Below are 17,336 nucleotides of genomic sequence, written 5' to 3'. Positions count from 1 at the left end.
AACTTCAGTGCTCAGTAAAAGGAGATTGATTATATAAATCCATCCTGCGGAAGAACTGAGTTTACAGAGTTTTTTTACATACGGGTAGTTTTGCGTGACAGCCCTCTTGTCAGTGTTCATGGTATAACCCTCCGAGATAGGTACCCCACTTGCTGGTGAAGAGTATTATGCAGTCATTAAAAATGCTGCGGTTAAAATATATTTAAAGTATGGGGAAAACACTAAGAATATTAAATTTTAAAAAATTATGTTTCAAAGCACTTATATACAACATAAATATGCATTAAATACATAATGGTAATATCACATGTACTATATTTATGTATAAACGTTTATAGTAACAGCAGTTAATTTCTTTGTTCTTCTTGTATGAATTTTCCAAATTACCAATAGTTAAACCAGTCAAGGGAAACAAAAAAAAATTTTTAAAGAGGATTAGAAAAATTAACTCTAAACAGCCCTTCCGGATGAGCAAATCTGTTTAGCTGTGAGTCACTGTTTGGGTCTAGGGCATTGCTCAGTTTGGAGTCAGACTCCTTCTATCCCAGATGGTGTTTTCATTCTTTGATTGGATCATCAGTGACTATGTACGGTGCCTCAGACAGATGGTGGAGGAGGACTAATAATATACCAATAGCTGACAATGAGTGCACGTTCTGGCATGGGCACCAACCAACCATATCAGAACAGATACTATCATAAACAGGGAGTCTGTGAGGACCAGCTCAGTATCAAACCTGGCACTAACTGTGCCCACTGCTAGATTGTGCTCAAACGTACCCACATTTTCTCATTTGACTTCATTACAGTCTGGGGAGAGAGATTCTATTAATGTTCCTATTTTATAGATGAGAAAACTAAGGTTTGTCTGAATCCAGCAGGCGTCCTCTCAACCATTCTGTTATATTCCCGCATAACTGCAGTTTGACAGCAGCAGTGAGGAGAGGCAAGGAGGGTCTGTGATCCTAAAAGACACAGAGAAAACTGAGTAGGAGCAGGTCCAGACTTTGCACTTCCTAAGGCTTAAACAATTTAGGAAGTGTTATTTAGGAAAAAGACTACAAAATTACAGATATAAAATTAGGTAATAAAGTGATGATTTGGTTAGAAAGATAAAAGCAACCTCAACAAATGACAAAGTCCAGAAAAACAACATTATTTTTGTGAATTACCTGTTTGACATACCTCCATAATACTTTCCACAAACAAGTTTCTGGTTCCAGGTATATACTCCAAACCTCTCCTTTACTACCTCATACTAGTGGTGTTGGGCACTGTAGGACCATCCATGTGTATGGAGCTACGATCTCTGACTCTGCACTTTCATGTCACAGTGCCAGGTGAGTCAGCTCAGGGTGCCAGGTAGGGGTACTCCTGGAAGCCATTCCTATACTAGGGCAGTTGGTAATTTTTTTTTTTTTTGGCTGTGTTGGGTCTTTGTTGCTGCATGAGGACTTTTTTCTCTAGTTGTGGCGAGCGGGGGCTACTGTTCATTGTGATGAGCGGACTCATTGCGGCGGCTTCTCTTGTTGTGGAGCACAGGCTCTAGGCACAGGGGCTTCAGTAGTTGCAGCATGCAGGCTCAGTAGTTGTGGCACACGGGCTTAGTTGCTCCACGGCATACGGGATCATCCCGGACCAGGGATCAAACCCATGTCCCCTGAATTGGCAGGTGGATTCTTAACCACTGCACCACCAGGGAATTCCCAGTTGGTAATAATTTAACTACTCACAAAACTGACTGGAAACCACATAAATAAAATGACTAAACCCAAACTAAATGTCAGGTCCTCTTAGCCAGATCCCCAAAATGCTCATACTCACTCCAATATCATCTGACTCAAGGGGAAGTCAGAATGGAAGGAGATGATGGTTTTAACAGAATGAGGTTAAATTACCTCACTTTGGAAATTTTTACAAAAGCCTATGACCATGTGAACACATTGCTAGAGTGCCTCCCAGACCTTGGCTTCCCTGTCATTAAAACGGGAATGACAACAATGGTGTCACGGTCAGATTCTTCTCTGAAATGTATAGTTTTAATCAGGGGTTGGGAGATATTTGAGATGCCTGGATAAAGGCGCTGCTGACCCTTGCATCTTCCAAGCTCGCCTCTTCCCTGCATGCCCTGGAGCTTAAAACAAACAAGACAACACGAAAACCCTGAGCCTCATTCCCAGATTAAGAAAGTCAGGCAAGCAGAGGGCAGAAGGAACTTCCCTCAGATTCCAAATTAGGCCACACAAAGAGAGATTATTTGGACACACTCACATTCTAGGACGCTGAGCATCTTCACGTGCCAACAGCATACCGGTGATGACCTCTATTTCAAGAATTTGTTAAGCACCTGGTGCCAGTTCAGAGTCATTGAAAGTATCCCAGTCCTTCCCCTTCCCCACTGTATGCGATGGGGAGGGAGAGCCCATAAGAATAAGAAGGTGGCCAAGCTGTCCTTAGTGTGCCCAGAGCGAAGGGAGCTGGAGGATCCTTATGCCTTATTTTGACCCAGCACGTGAGCAGCAATAACATCTCACCCTCTACATAGGCCTGTGGCTTCTTTGATACCTCCTTCAGCAGCCTGGCCTTGGCAGTGTTTTCATCACTCAGCTCGAAACCAAGATGAAGTCAGCCTCAGATGTCAGTTCCCTAACTTCTGTGCCCCCCATGGCTGTATTTTGTTTTGTTTCATTTAACTCAAAGGGTGTTCTCTCTATACACTTTGCTGATATCTGAATTTCTCTGGAAGGGCTCACCAGAAACTGGTCCCAGTGGTGGCTACTGCACTGACTGGGGAACAGGGGAAGGAGAAACGCTTTTTAGAAAATATTTTTTAAACCTTTTGGATTTTGTACATTAAAAATGTATTATCTATTTTTAAAAAATAAACAATACTTTTTTTTGAGCTCTTTATTGGAATATAATTGCTTTACACTTTTGTACCAGCTTTTGAAGTACACCAAAGTGAATCAGCTGTATTTATACACATATCCCCATATCCCCTCCCTCCCGCGACTCCCTCCCACCCTCCCTGTCCTGGCCCTCTAAGGCATCACCCATCATCGAGTTGATCTCCCTTTGTTATACAGCAGCTTCCCACTAGCTATCTATTTTACAGTTGGTAGTGTATATATGTTTATGCTACTCTCTCACTTCATCCCAGCTTCCCCTTCGCCCCCCGTGCCCCCAAAAATAAACAATACCTTTAAGGATATTCTTTGAGAGAACCATATAAGACAGTGAATTAAAAGAAAACTCGACCCAGACATGTCCCTCCAAACACAGCAGCTGATGGGGTCAATTGAGATGTTCTTTCTGGAGGGCAACAGAGTCACTTTTCTCACAAAATTTTGAGAAATTGTATGCTGTGTCAATAGTCCTATACTCTGATCTAGCAACTGTTTCTAAAAAGAAACTGACCCTAACCAAATAATGAAAGAGATTCAGAAAGATTTAACAACAAGAATATTTACTATAGCATTGCTATTAATGCCCCTTCACCAAAAAAAAAAAGACCAAAACTAATTTCCTGGCCACAGGGCAATGCATGGTGAATGGGACTGGAACAGAATACCATACAGCCATTAAAAATGATGTTTTTCATGTACCATAATGTTTATTGCAGCACTATTTACAATAGCCAGGACATGGAAGCAACCTAAATGCCCATCAACAAATGAATGGATAAAGATGTGGCATATATATACAATGGAATATTACTCAGCTATAAAAAGGGATGAGATGGAGCTATATGTAATGAGGTGGATAGACCTACAATCTGTCATACAGAGTGAAGTAAGTCAGAAAGAGAAAGACAAATATTGTATGCTAACTCACATATACGGAATCTAAAAATGGTACTGATGAACTCAGTGACAAGACAAGAACAAGGACGCAGATGCAGAGAATGGACTGGAGAACTCGAGGTTTGGGGGGGGTGGGGGGTGAAGGGGAAGCTGAGACGAAGTAAGAGAGTAGCTCAGACATATATATACTACCAACTGTAAAATAGATAGCCAGTGGGAAGTTGTTGTATAACAAAGGGAGTCCAACTCGAGGATGGAAGATGCCTTAGAGGACTGGGACAGGGAGGGTGGGGGGGACTCCAGGGAGGGTGGGGGGGGAGTCGAGGGAGGGAGGGAATATGGGGATATGTGTATAAATACAGATGATTGAACTTGGTGTACCCCAAAAAAAAATTTTTAAAAAAATGATGTTTTTGAAGAATATTAAGTGATATGGAAAGATTTTTTTTGTCTTATTAAATTTATTTATTTACTTATTTATTTACTTATTTATTGGCTGTGTTGGGTCTTCATTGCTGCACACAGGCTTTCTCTAGTTGTGGAGAGCAGGGGCTACTCTTCATTGTGGTGCGTGGTCTCCTCATTTTGGTGGTTTCTCTTGTTTGGAAATATTTTTTAAATACTGTCTCTCTCAGTTCATTTATTTGTTCCAGAAATATTTTTGACCACCTATTATGTAGATGCAAGCACCTCTTTCTAAGCCTCAGTTTCCTCACCTGTAAAATAGGTATTAACCATGCCTACCTCCCAGGCTTGTAAGAGGCACAGTACCCTCCACACTCTATGTCTACTGTTTCTGCTACTGTTCTCATGAGGTTGTTTGACAGTATTAGCTCATGAGGCAGCATGTACCCAGGCATCACTTCCTTCTCAAACCCTCCAAAGGCTCCCCAACAAGCTCTGAATATGGGGGCCTTTGGAAGCTGATCCCTGCCAACCACACGTCCTACCACATCCCCCGCAGCCCGCCTTGCTCCACCCACTGGTCCTCCTCTTGCTTCTCAAATACACCAAGCACCCTCCTGTCAAAGGGCCTTTTCTCATGCTTTTCCCACTGCCTGGGCCTCTCTTCCCCCAGACACAGCTGCCCCCTCACCTCCTCCCTCACTTCCTTCCAGTCTCTGCTCAAATGTCATCCTCCCAGGGAAACCCCTCATCTTCCCCCCCCCCATCATTCACATTTCTCTTCATGGCCCTCCAACCTCCTGACATTCAGTGTGTTCCTGTGTCTGGGTCTCCTCCACCCGCTGTGAGCTCCCAGAAGGAAGCGTCCACACTTCTTTGCCCACTTTTCCTGCAACTAGAGATTGGCAATGCACTTAGCCAAAGTAAAGGCTCTGAGAAGGTCTGGAGCAGAAACTCTTCTTTCTCTTTGCTTACTCCACTGTTTCCCAAACATACTCAACCCTGAAGTCCTATGTCCTCAAAACACTTCCTAAAAAGCCCACAGAAACAGTGAAAACACCGTCTATAGAGGGTAGGTCTCCAGGATATGACAAGGAGCTCTTCCTCCTCTGCCAGTGCACCCCTGAAAGTACAGGCTGCTTCCCCCAGGACCAGGCTTCCCAGACCCAGGAACTGTCCTCAGTCTCCAGTCGCCGCAGCACATGTCTCTTAAACCACCTCGGTGCCTCTAGGGGACCGGGTTCCACCTGCCAAAGAATCAGGTCCAGCTTCCGATGGGCATACTCCAGGACACACCCTGCTGGCTCAGCCACACCATGAGCCACCCCCCAGTTTCCAGGATGTGTAGCGCTGGGCCGAGCCCTTCCTATCTCTAAGCCTCAATTTTCCATCTGTACAATGGTGGTAGTAACACTCCACTTGAGTGGACTCAGGAGGGTGCCCTGAATACCCAACCCAAGCAAGATTATGGGTTTCTGTCCTTAGAAAGGATTTGATTCTAAACTAGACAGGATCAGAGCAACTACAAAGACGGAAACATAGTTGTCAACACCATGAGATCATAGGACCCCTGTCCCCCTGGGTCCCCAGGAAAAAGAGTACAGCCAGGAGACATAGCACGGGAGAGCTCAGCTCAGGAGGAACACCCCAAGAGCCCAGCCCTCACATCCTCTACTCCCCTACTTCCGGCCTTGTGCAGCCCACCCCAGCAACATCCAGCTGCTTGGAGCTGTGCCCACCCATCACCCTGATGCTCCCCTGAGTGCCCACCACCTGCAATGCTCTTCCCGCTCTTTGATCTCCTGTCTCATTCCACCTCCACCGTGTCCTGTGGAAGTCACTTCCCACTTTCCTGACCCCCTCCCCAGCTGATCTGGGGAACCCTTTTCAGAGTCTGGGTTTCTCCTGATGTATCAGATTGTATTGCATGTCTGTTACAGATCCACTCTCCCCACTCAGGCAACAGTGAGCACTAGGGGTGGCAGGGACTGGCATGCTCCTCTCCTGCACTCCAGGGTGCATCCCAGTGCACACAGCAGGCACTCAGCTAACACTGAGAACAGAACTAAGAGCCTGTCCATTGCTCTTGTACATCCCCCCTCCTCCCCCCTTCTCTCCTCCCAAGGGCCTTCTAGAGGGGTGACTCATGCAGATTGGGGGCCCTGATGGACATGTGTTTAAATGCTGGCTCCACATTGTCTTGGCTGTGTGATCCTGAAAAAGTGGCTCCACCTCTCTGAGCTACATCTCCTCCACTGCAAACTGGGAATGGTGATACTGCTTCCCAGGAATGTTATCAGAGTCAAGTGAGATAACAGAAACTAAGCATTCTGCACAGGACTTGTCACATATGGTAAATGATCAACAAACTCTATGATTACTACCACTACTGCTATTAGAATTGTTGTTATAGGTCAGAGTGAAATTCTGGCTCCACTAAAAAGTTTCTGGCTTGAATCCTGGGCTGTTCCATCAGAGTAAAGCCCCACCTGTGGCCAGGTCTGTGGCCTCTTTCCATTGTGTTGGGGAGGGAGGTCAGGGTTTTCAACGCCTTGCCCCAGCAAGGGCTGAGAGTGAAGCCAGTGCCTACACAGAGACAGGAAACCTGGGACCCCTGCTCTGACACTACAGTGACCCTCCCCCTGGGAGAGTCTCCTGACCTTGGAGGTAATGATAGCTCCCAGGATATAGCATCTGAGAAAGTGTTTGGCAAGTATAAAAACAGGGCTGTCCAGGTGGGGCTGTTATCATTGAGCTGCCACTGGGACCGAGCATGCCTCTGCCTCTCCGTCTTTCTGAGCCTCAGCATTCTGTCTGAACAATTAGGAGGTGGCAGCTACTGGTGTGGAGGCCCCAGCAGACGTCCCTCCCTCACCTCCTCTTGTCTTGTTTCAAGATTCACTCACTCAACAAATATTATCTGAGCCCTTGGTCTGTGCCAATTACTAGGAAGCGAGATGAAAACACAAGGAGTTACATTCTAGTGAGGGAGACAGAACAATACATGAGTAAGTGAACCAAGAAATGAGAAACGTTATAAATAAAAATAAAGCAGAGTAAGGAAACAAGTGTGAAAGAAAAGGGGCTGCTTTATGTAGCATGGTCAGGGAGGCCTCTCCTCTGAGGTAAGACATGAAGGGTAAGAAAGAGGCAGCCACGTGGAAATCAAGAGGAAGAATGAGAGGGAGCAGCATGTGCAAAGGTCCTGGGGTAAGAATGAGCTTAGTACATTTGAGCCAAAAGCCAGTGGCTAGAATGGAGGGAGAGGAAGAGACTGAAGTTGAATTGCTGAGAGCCTGTAGGCCACAGAGAGAAGCTTCTATTTTAAAGATTTTAAAGATAAAAAGCAGCAGTTTAAGGTCAAGATTGGGAATTCTGGGATCAGCCAGTCAGGGTTCCAATCCCAGCTCTACCACCCACTAGCTGCCTGTCATGGGAAATTTCCTTAAGCTCTGAACTTACAGTTTCCTCATCTATCATCAGAAGAATAATTTCACCTATGTTGTGAGGTGTTACCTTGAGTATCCAAGATGATGCCAGCAAAACCCTGGCCAGAGCGTGGCCCAGTAAACGGGTGCTAATGACGATATCAGAGATTATACAGCAAGATCACGGCAGCTCCTGATAGATCTCCTGAAAGCCTGGCAGAGAGCAAACACACTTGGGCCCTGGAGCCAGGGAGCCAACTGCACCAGGGGCCAGCACGAGCTACTAGGGCATCTGACAGTCTTCCAGGGGTTAGAGACGGGCCAGCAGCTGAGGGAGGTAGGGGAGCGAGCAGACAAGCCTGAGGGTCAGGCTGGATTTGGCCCCAGCTGAGCCCCATCAGCTCCCCACTCCCAAATCCTTCAGGCTTCAGGAGCAGGGACTAGTTTTGAACCTGAAAATCCCAGAATTTTTAAATCCTGAGGTCATCAAATCCGTAGAATTCCCCTCAGCCTAAAACCCTAGATGCCCATCATGCTCGGCTCTTAGACCCTGATATTGAAACTGTCCTGACACTAGGGCAAGTCGGAGTGGAAAGAGATGGTAGTCAAGGACCTACTGTATACTCAATACCATGTGATAACCTATAATAAGAAAGAGTCTAAAAAAGAATATATTAACTGAATCACTTTGCTGTACATCTGAAACTAACACATTATAAATAACTATATTTAAATAAATTTTTTAAAAAAATACAATAGGAAGGAAGGAAGGAAGGAAGGAAGGAAGGAAGGAAGGAAGGAAGGAAAGAGATGGTGGTTTTCACAGTGAGGTTAAAAATCAAACCCAGTGTTTCCCATAGTAGGAGAAAAGAGGGATGACTATTTTTAATTAGATGCACCAAATAAATCCTCTAGGGCAGTGCTGTCCACTAGCATGTTCTGTGTGGGTGAAATGTTCTATATTTGTCCTGTACAGTAGCCACTAATCACACGTGGACATGGAGACCTTGAAATTAAGGTGATTAAGCATGACTGAGGAACTGAATTTTAAATTTTATTGAATTTTAATTAATTTAAATGAAAATAGCCACATGAGGCTAGTGGCTATTGTACTCAGTAGTATAGCTCTAGAGTCAAAGTTACTCATCAAAGTTACTCCTCTTTCACTAAGTCTGGTTACTTTAAAGAGGTAAATGTGCCCGGCTTCTTTTACTTGAAGGTAGACTAGAATTTAATAGCATTGTTTTGTTCCTATTCCATTATCTTTTCCCAAGTATTTCTCTAATTGTGTCAAATACTCCATCCACTCCTACCTCTGCATGTGACACATGGGGAAACCAAGGCCCTGAAAGGGGAGGTGACTGGCCTGGATCACATGGAGCAGGTAGCAGAAGCAGGGGGATGCCTTTGCTGAGCAGGACAGATGGTGGAGGCTGGGAGGGGAGCCTTGGGTCTCCCTCAGGGCTTGGGGCTCTCCCCTCCCCACCCTGCAGCCTGTGAGTCTGGAAGGTCAGAGGCTGGGCCTGACAGATGGGATTTTGTGGGGGAAGAGTGTTCTGAGAGTGAGGCGGCCTTTGTCCTCCTAGTGTCCCAACCCCAGATGGCAGGGCCAAGCCAGAATGCAGTGGGGGGAGAAGAGCCCCTCTAGAACTGGAAGGTCATGGCCCAAGAAACAGAATCTTTGTGGAAATTTAACACCCAACCCTCCACCCAAGGGCCTGGTGCAGGCCTTTTCAGTTTTCAACTTGACCTCTCCACTCCATATGCAAGTCAGATGCAAATGAACCTGCTGTGCTGCAGGAGCCCCGCCTCCCTTTCTCTCTTGCTGGGGCCCAACCCGCAGGTCCAGACACTACATTTTCAGCACAGAGTCCCCAGACTCCTCACCCTGGGGATGGGCACGAAATGGGCTCACCTGGCCCATCTATGCCTGGACCCTGCTTCAGACCCTGGGCCATTTCTGCCCTCTCTCCCCACATCCATCTTCCACCCAGTATAGGCAAATCTTTTTAAAATATCAATCAGTATTACAAAACTATAGTAATCAAAACAGTATGGCAGGGACTTCCATGGTGGTGCAGTGGTTAAGAATCTGCCTGCCGGAAATAGAGACACAGATGTAGAGAACAACCCTATGGACACCAAGTGGGGAAAGTGGGGGGGGGGGGGGGTTGGGGGGGGTTGGGTGGGATGAACTGGGAGATTGGGATTGCCATGTATATATTACTAATAAGAAAAAAAATATCAAATTGTACACTTTAAATATATGCAGTTTATTGTATGTCAATTGTATCTCAATAAAAATTCTTAAAAAAAAAAAATCAATGTGCATGCCAATGCAGAGGACACGGTCTCCAGCCCTAGTCCAGAGTGATCCCACATGCTACAGAGCAACTAAACCTGTGCACCATAATTACTGAGCCTGCGCTCTAGAGCCCTCAAGCCACAACTACTGAAGCCTACACGCCTAGAGCCCATGCTCCACAACAAGAGAAGCCACCACACTGAGAAGCCTGTGCACCACAACAAAATGTAACTCCTGCTCACCATAACTAGAGAAAGCCTGTATGCAGCAATGAAGACCCAATGCAGCCAATAAATAAATAAATTTATTTAAAAAAAAAAAAACAGTATGGTACTGGTATAAAAACAATCAAGGGCCCAGAAATAAACCCATGCATATATAGTCAACTAATATTTGACGAAGGAACCAAGAATGCTCAATGAGGAAAAGACAGTCTCTTCAATAAATGGTGCTGAGAAAAGTGGATGTCCACATACAAAAGAATGAAATTGGACCTCTGTCTTACAACACTCAAAATATTAACTGGAAATGGATTAAAAACTTAAACCTAAGATCTGAAACTGTAAAACTCCTACAAGAAAACATAAGTAAAAAAATGCTTCAACACTGGTTTTGGCAATATTTTTTTAGATATGACACCAAAAGCACACACAACAAAAGCAAAAATCAACTAGGACTACATCAAATTAACAAGCTTCTGGACAGCAAAATAAACAATTAACAAAATAAAAAGGTAACCTAAAGGATGGGAGAAGATATTTGCAAATCATATGTCTTATAAAGGATTGATATCCAAAATATATAAAGAACTCAGTAGCAAGAAAACAATCCTTGAATAGACATTTCTCCAAAGAAGACATACAAATGCCCAACAGGTACATGAAAAAGTACTCAGTATCACTACTCATCAGGGAAATGCAAGTCAAAACCACATTGAGATATCACCTCACACCTGTTAGAATGATTGTCATCAAAAAGACAAGAGATCACTGAATATTGACTCCAAATAAGAGGAAGATGCACATTTGGGCCCAGGAGTTCCAATTTCTGCATGTGTGATTAGAAGTCATAAGGAAGTCAGCTGAACAACAGTGCGCTTGATTCACTGTAACCGATATCCTTTATTTTTAAGGCATTCATTCAATAGCAAATGTATGATTTGCAAAAATGGCCTAACTCCTTAGCCCTCTCTCTAACCATCCACTTTGTCATGCGACTTTGGAGTTCTCATGAAGGCAGGATGTATTCCTCCAACCCTCCTGTTTGAGTTGTATCAATAAAAGAGAGTGGGTGTGTCAGTCCCTAGTCAAGGCCTTGGGAGCCTGTAGGTTTGCACTTTCTTATTCTGACAACTCTGCCATCAACAGGGGCACACCCAGGCTGGCCAGCTGGGGGACGAGAGACACATGGAGCAGAGCCAAATTGTCCTGTCTGTCCACGTGGAGGCCATCCCACATCAAGCAGGAGCCAATTCCCAGGCACTCGATCAGGCCAAGCCCAAATCAGCACAGCCAGATCTCTCCCCAGCTGACCCCAGACGTAACGAATAAATGCTTTTTGCTATGTGCACTGAAGGCATTGCGGTTTTGTTGCACAGTATTATAATGACAATAGATAACTGATACAACAGAGTTTCAGTATCTGTTCTCATTAGAAGTAAGACCCACTGTACAGACTAATTTGGAAAGTAAACTGGTATGTAAGCGTTGCTAGGGTGTGTGTGTGTGTATAAAACAAAGAGAAAGGGCACAGTTAATATTTCTCTACCTGAATAACTACAGACTACATTTATTTGTTTAATTTCAAGATGACACTCAGTAATGTGCCCACAGCACTCTTATTCATTCATTCATTTACTAACTTAATAGTTACCTATCAAGTAGCCACCACATACAAGATATCAGGGATGTAAAGGCAATAGGCTGTGGCCAGTGCTCTTGAAGAGCCTTCTGTCAACTTGATGACATATTGGAAAATATAATATAATGAAATGAAAAAAGAAAAAGACAAGAGATTAAAAAAGATAAGAGATAACAAGTGTTGGTGATGTAGAAAAAGGGGAACACGTGCACTGTTGGTGGGAAGGTAAACTGACACAACCACTCTGGAAAACAGTATGGAAGTTTCTCCAAAAATTAAAAATAGAACTACCATGCCAGCAATTGCACTCCCAAGTATACCACCAAAGGAAAGGAAATCATGGTCTCAAGGAGATTTCTGCACCCCCATGTTCATTGCAACATTATTTACAATAGCCGAAACATAGAAACAATGTGTCCATCAATAGATGGTTGGATTAAAAAACTGTAAAATATGTATATATATGTATATATACCTATGAATGAATGAAGGACCAAATGCCCCTTCTGAAACCCCTGAAGAGGTGGGGAGATTGGAATGGGAAATGCAATGGTAATCATTTGTTCATTCAACATATTTATTGATCTCTTACTATGTGCCAGGCACTGAGATGGGGGCTAGGGCTACAGTGGTGAACAAGACAGAAGCTCTCTGCTTTCCATGCCCACAGCCAGCAGGGGAGACAGCGAAGGCACAGGGGTTACAGTTGTGAGTGATCACGGGCAGCTGAGGGCCCCAGATGAGGGGTCAGGGCAGGGGGCAAAGCAAGCTTCTAGAAGGAAGTCACATTTGGGCTGCAGCCCAGAGAGTGAGCAGGGGGACCTAGCCAGAGCACAGGAGCGGAATAGAGAAAAGGGTTTGGGGCTGGAAGAGATGGGATGCCAGGACACGGAGGTCCTCAGGATTCCCTGGCAGGAGTGGGGGAGGGGTGGGATGGGAGGGCTGTCCTGGCATCACTATTTCCCCAGCTTTACAGACAGAAACACAGAGGCCCAATCAGAGCAGGGACAGATCCACCCCCTTCCCAATTCCCCTCCAGTACTCTTCCCACTGCAGCCTGGTCTTCCAGGAATCCCAGGTCCTTCCCCAGAACCTTCTGGAGTCTTGGGAAGGGGCCACTCTCCTGGCCCACCCACACCTCCCCATCCCTACTGACCAGTACCGCATTGAATAACTCTGACCCCAACGTGGAAAAGGTGATTCCCTTTCTGAGTCCTTTTCAAGCCTCCTTACATCAGCGAGAAAATCTTCTCTGCTTCTCTATGTGTAACGCCAATGCCCACCAATCTCCTGCATAACAAGTAGAGAACAGGCCTCAGCTGCAGCCTGGGCTCTGTACTGGCCTGAAACACTGTCTCCATTTCCAGAGGTACGTTCTGTTTATGACAGAAGATGCTTTTCATTTTATGTGTCAAGTTTCCTTTTATAACAAATCCATATTCAACTGTTTGTGGACAATTAGGGAAGTCAGTTGTATACTAAATATTAGATATCAGAGAAATATTAATATTTATGAAGTGAAACAGTAGTTCTGGAAATGGCCTTACTTTTTGGAGATGCAAACTATAAAGTATTTGGGGACAAAAATCAATGATATCTATAGCTCACATTAAGATATTTCAGAAGGAAATAGATGAGGCAAATACGGAAAATGCCAATGTTAAATCTGGGTGTTTGGTATGTAGTTCATAATGTCATTCTGTATTTTTCCATGGGTCTAAAATTATTCTAATTCAATCTTAGCCAGTTGATTTAAAGAAAAAACATTATGAAACAATCATTAAGGCAGACCCTGGGAATGGCCAAAATTGTGAACACACCATGAGAATGAAGGAAGTCTGGGCGAGGCTCGAAGAACATTCTGGGTTGGGAAAACCAGAAGTTTGGGGCTCCTTCCCCTGGGGCTCCCCGATTCTCCCCTCAGGACTGGCTTCTGGTGCTCTGAGCAGCTCTGCAGGCTTTGCTGCTGACTGTCCCCTCCCTGGTACATATGCTCACAGGTTTGGGGCCAGGCAGGAAGCCAACAGCTTAGCTGTCCCCGAGGGGCTGGGCCACGCTGCCAGAGTCTGGAGTGGGGAGGGGCAGAGGGCACAACCCCTTCACATCTACCCATCCCCTACCTTTGGACCTGGGCCTGGGCACCTGTGTCTCCCTGTCTACTTCACTAGACAGATGGGGAAACTGAGGCCCAGGCCTGACCCAGATGCCCTGTCACCAGAGCCTGGGTGCTTCCTAAGAACCCAGGACACCCAGTCCTGCAGGGAGAAGAGGTGAAGAGAAGGCCTGTGGCACTGAACGTGTCAGAAGCCTGCCTTCAAGGGTTATTGGGGAAGATGGGGGACAGGACTCCGGAAGTGTGAGGAGGTTGAGATGAGGGCGTGGTGCCCCCCTCCTCCGGCAGAAGAGGATCCCGCCTCCATCAGTGCAGCCTGGCTCCCCTCCACTTACCACTCACGCAGGGACCTGAAAGTCACGCTTACCTTCACGCCCAGCTGTCCCTCCTCAAGGTCTCCCCTTTCACTCATCAGTCAACAAATATTTCCTGAGCTTATCTGTGTGCCAGGCACAAACAGATACTAGGGCCTCAGCCAGGAACAAATCAGACATGGTCCCTACCCTTGTCAAGCTGATGCTGGTAGGAGTCAAGGCACCAAACAAGATACATAAGAGAACAGTAACATGGCATCAAGGGCACAGGGAGGAAAACGGAAGAGGCTCGTGGAGGGAGACAGAGACAGCAACCAGGCTATTTTAATAACGGGTCACCTCTGATGGGTGAGACCGAGTGGAGACCTGAATACAGTGAGGGAGGGGCCATGGGGTTGCCTGGGGAAAGAGCCGCAGGTACAGGGAACAGCAAGGGCAAAGGCCCAGAGGCAGGGCAGGAGTTTGCCATGTGAGAGACGGTAGGAGGACCAGTGTGGTTGGAGTGGAGAGTGAGGGGGGTGGGAGGAAGCCATGCTAGTGCGATGGGGGCAGGACCACACAGGGCTGGCCCACAGGGAGAAATCGAGCAGGTCTGGGAGAGTTCTGAGCAGAGACGGGACAAGCTCTGAGTTGTGCTGTAAAGGGGAGAAGGGGGAGAAGTAGGATGGCCAGTGAAGAGACGACCACAGAAGTCCAAGCAGGACCTGAAGGAGGCTGGCCGGGGTGGTGGCAGTGGAAGGGTACAGAGTGGCCCGATTCTGGGACCCAAAGGATCTGCTGAGATTAGATGTGGGGTGTGGGAGAAAAACCTGGAGGGGAGAGAACAACTCCACTTCAGGGACCATGTTCCCTGCTATATCCTGGTGCAGGGACAGAGTTAATCTCAATCAACAGTCACATAAAAGAGCAGATAAAGAAAGAAAGAGACTCCCAGCCTCAGGTTCCTCTTCAGACTAGGCTGGGCGGTTTTGTTCTTTTTCAAGCCGGTCAGAAGGTGCCCTCTGGTGGCTAATAATTGGAACTGCAAATCCTTAGGTTGAGGGCCATAAGGAAGCGTATGAACCCTGGAATGTCCCTGACTGGAAAAAATCAGAGACCACACCCCACTCCTCACCCATTTTACAAATGAAGATACGGAGGCCCACCTACAGTTGAGGTCTGATCTCTATGTCAGTGGTCGCCCCTTCTGGCCTCCCAGCTGTTGTTTTCCAGAGCTGAATGGGCATGTCACAAAATCCCCCACAATCCACCATAGGAGCCCCTATCTAGGACCCCCGATCTATCTAGGAGTCCCTCCTTGGCATTTCTACATTCCTAGGAAGCATCATGCTGCCTCATCTTGCATACATTCCAAATCCCCAAGTTAGCGCACACCTTCCCTACTTAGCTGGTTGGGAAACCTCTTACCCCCTGGGCTGGAATTTCCACCATCCTTCACTCCTGGAATCCTGCCCTGGGGAGCCTAGCAGATGTCTGTCTGCAGGGACAAACACCTGAAAGCTGTTCCCATTCCAGCCCAGTTCTTCCAGCTTGGGTAAGGGGCGTGCTCCCCCATCTGCTCTGCATTCAGATGGTACCCCAATTCCCCCCCACCTTCAACTCTTGGTGTGCCTTGACCTGTCATTGTTCTTCACACAAGACAGAGCCAAGGAGAGGAAAGGAGGTTCTAGGTATGCTCTCAGCAGAGCAGAGGAGGCTGTCACCTCCCTTGAGCTGCATGTAAGACTTCTATTGATGCAACACTAAGATGGTACTTGATGTTTCTTTTACTTATTTTTCTTCATTTTTTTCTTTTTTAAATAATTTTTAACTTTAGGTTACACAGCTACCAGTTATAGAGTCCTAGAAAAGTAAAATATTTCAGCTAAGTCTAAAGTCCTCTTCAAGCACTTCCTATCTTGCTTCCTAGTCCCTGACCTTCTCCACACACAGTCCCAAAGGTAACCACTGTTGCCAATTTGAAATTCATCTTTCCAGACTTTTTTCCTATAGATGTATATGTAGTAAACACACACACAGCCCTGAAGAATACATAGCTTTTATTGGTGGGGAATATATTTTTTCTACATAAATGGAATTATCATACTGTACATATTTATCCTGTGAATTTTTTCTCCAGTCTGTTCTGGACTCTTGAGTTCAATTCATGGATATGAGATTGTATTCGCGTTGATGGGGTCTGCACCATGCTGCAAGCCCTGAACAGGAAGCAAACAAGTCCCTAACTGGTCTGGAGGCACCCTTGGAAGCCGCTTTCCCCAATTCTCTTCCGCGTCTTTTCCCCTGCTCTCTTTCCTCCTTCCCCCCACCTCCCACCTTCTTCTCACCTTGCCACTTAGGTCCCTAACAACCCCAATGAGAAGGTTCTAAGCCTCCAGATGCCCTTTGCAAGGTCCGTCTCCGGAGTTTGGGGCTTCCTGCACCCCACTCCCCGCCCCCCTCCATGGCTTCTCTGAGTAACGGCAGTGGTGCCTTCAGCCCCTAATCCATTTGCCCATCAACCCATTCAGGAAGCGCTGCACACCCAGCAACTGCGAGTAAATCTCCGGTGCCGGCCCTGGGGGACCCAACGCGGATCGGCTGATGTCTGCCCTGGTGCTGGAAGCTCTGCTGGTGGAATGTGAGCGAGTGACATTCTGACTGGCCAGAAGAGTCTACACGTTTGAAAGCACCCCGGGGCAGCGCTTTGAGGAGGGAGGTGGGGGTGGGGGGCACTCGTGGTTCTGGGGCAGCGTCCTTGGAGAGCAACTGGATAATCGCTCTCAAGTATGTTGTAGTTCACAGCCTGCGGTTGATTCTACAGGTATCTCACACCTGGGCAGAAAGACAGATTGCCACGTGTTTGTTGCAGCGTTGTTCTAGGTGGTAAAGGATAGGCTCCCAGCAATGAGGGCCAGCGAAATTGATCGCGGTGCTTTTGGGTGATGGAACATCGCTAGGTCCTGCCGTTCCCTGCCTGGGACTCCCTCCAAGTGGCTCTACAGGCTCCCTGCACTCCACTTTCCCCTCACCCTGCTCTCTTTTTAATACAGAGCACATCCTCTAACGTGCTGAATAATTTCCTTATTCCTTACCGTTTATTGCTCATCTTGCTCCACCAGAAAAAAA

The sequence above is a fragment of the Hippopotamus amphibius genome, chromosome 12, assembly GCF_030028045.1.
Source record: "Hippopotamus amphibius kiboko isolate mHipAmp2 chromosome 12, mHipAmp2.hap2, whole genome shotgun sequence".
Lineage (NCBI taxonomy): Eukaryota > Metazoa > Chordata > Mammalia > Artiodactyla > Hippopotamidae > Hippopotamus > Hippopotamus amphibius.
This window is presented reverse-complemented; position numbering follows the sequence as displayed.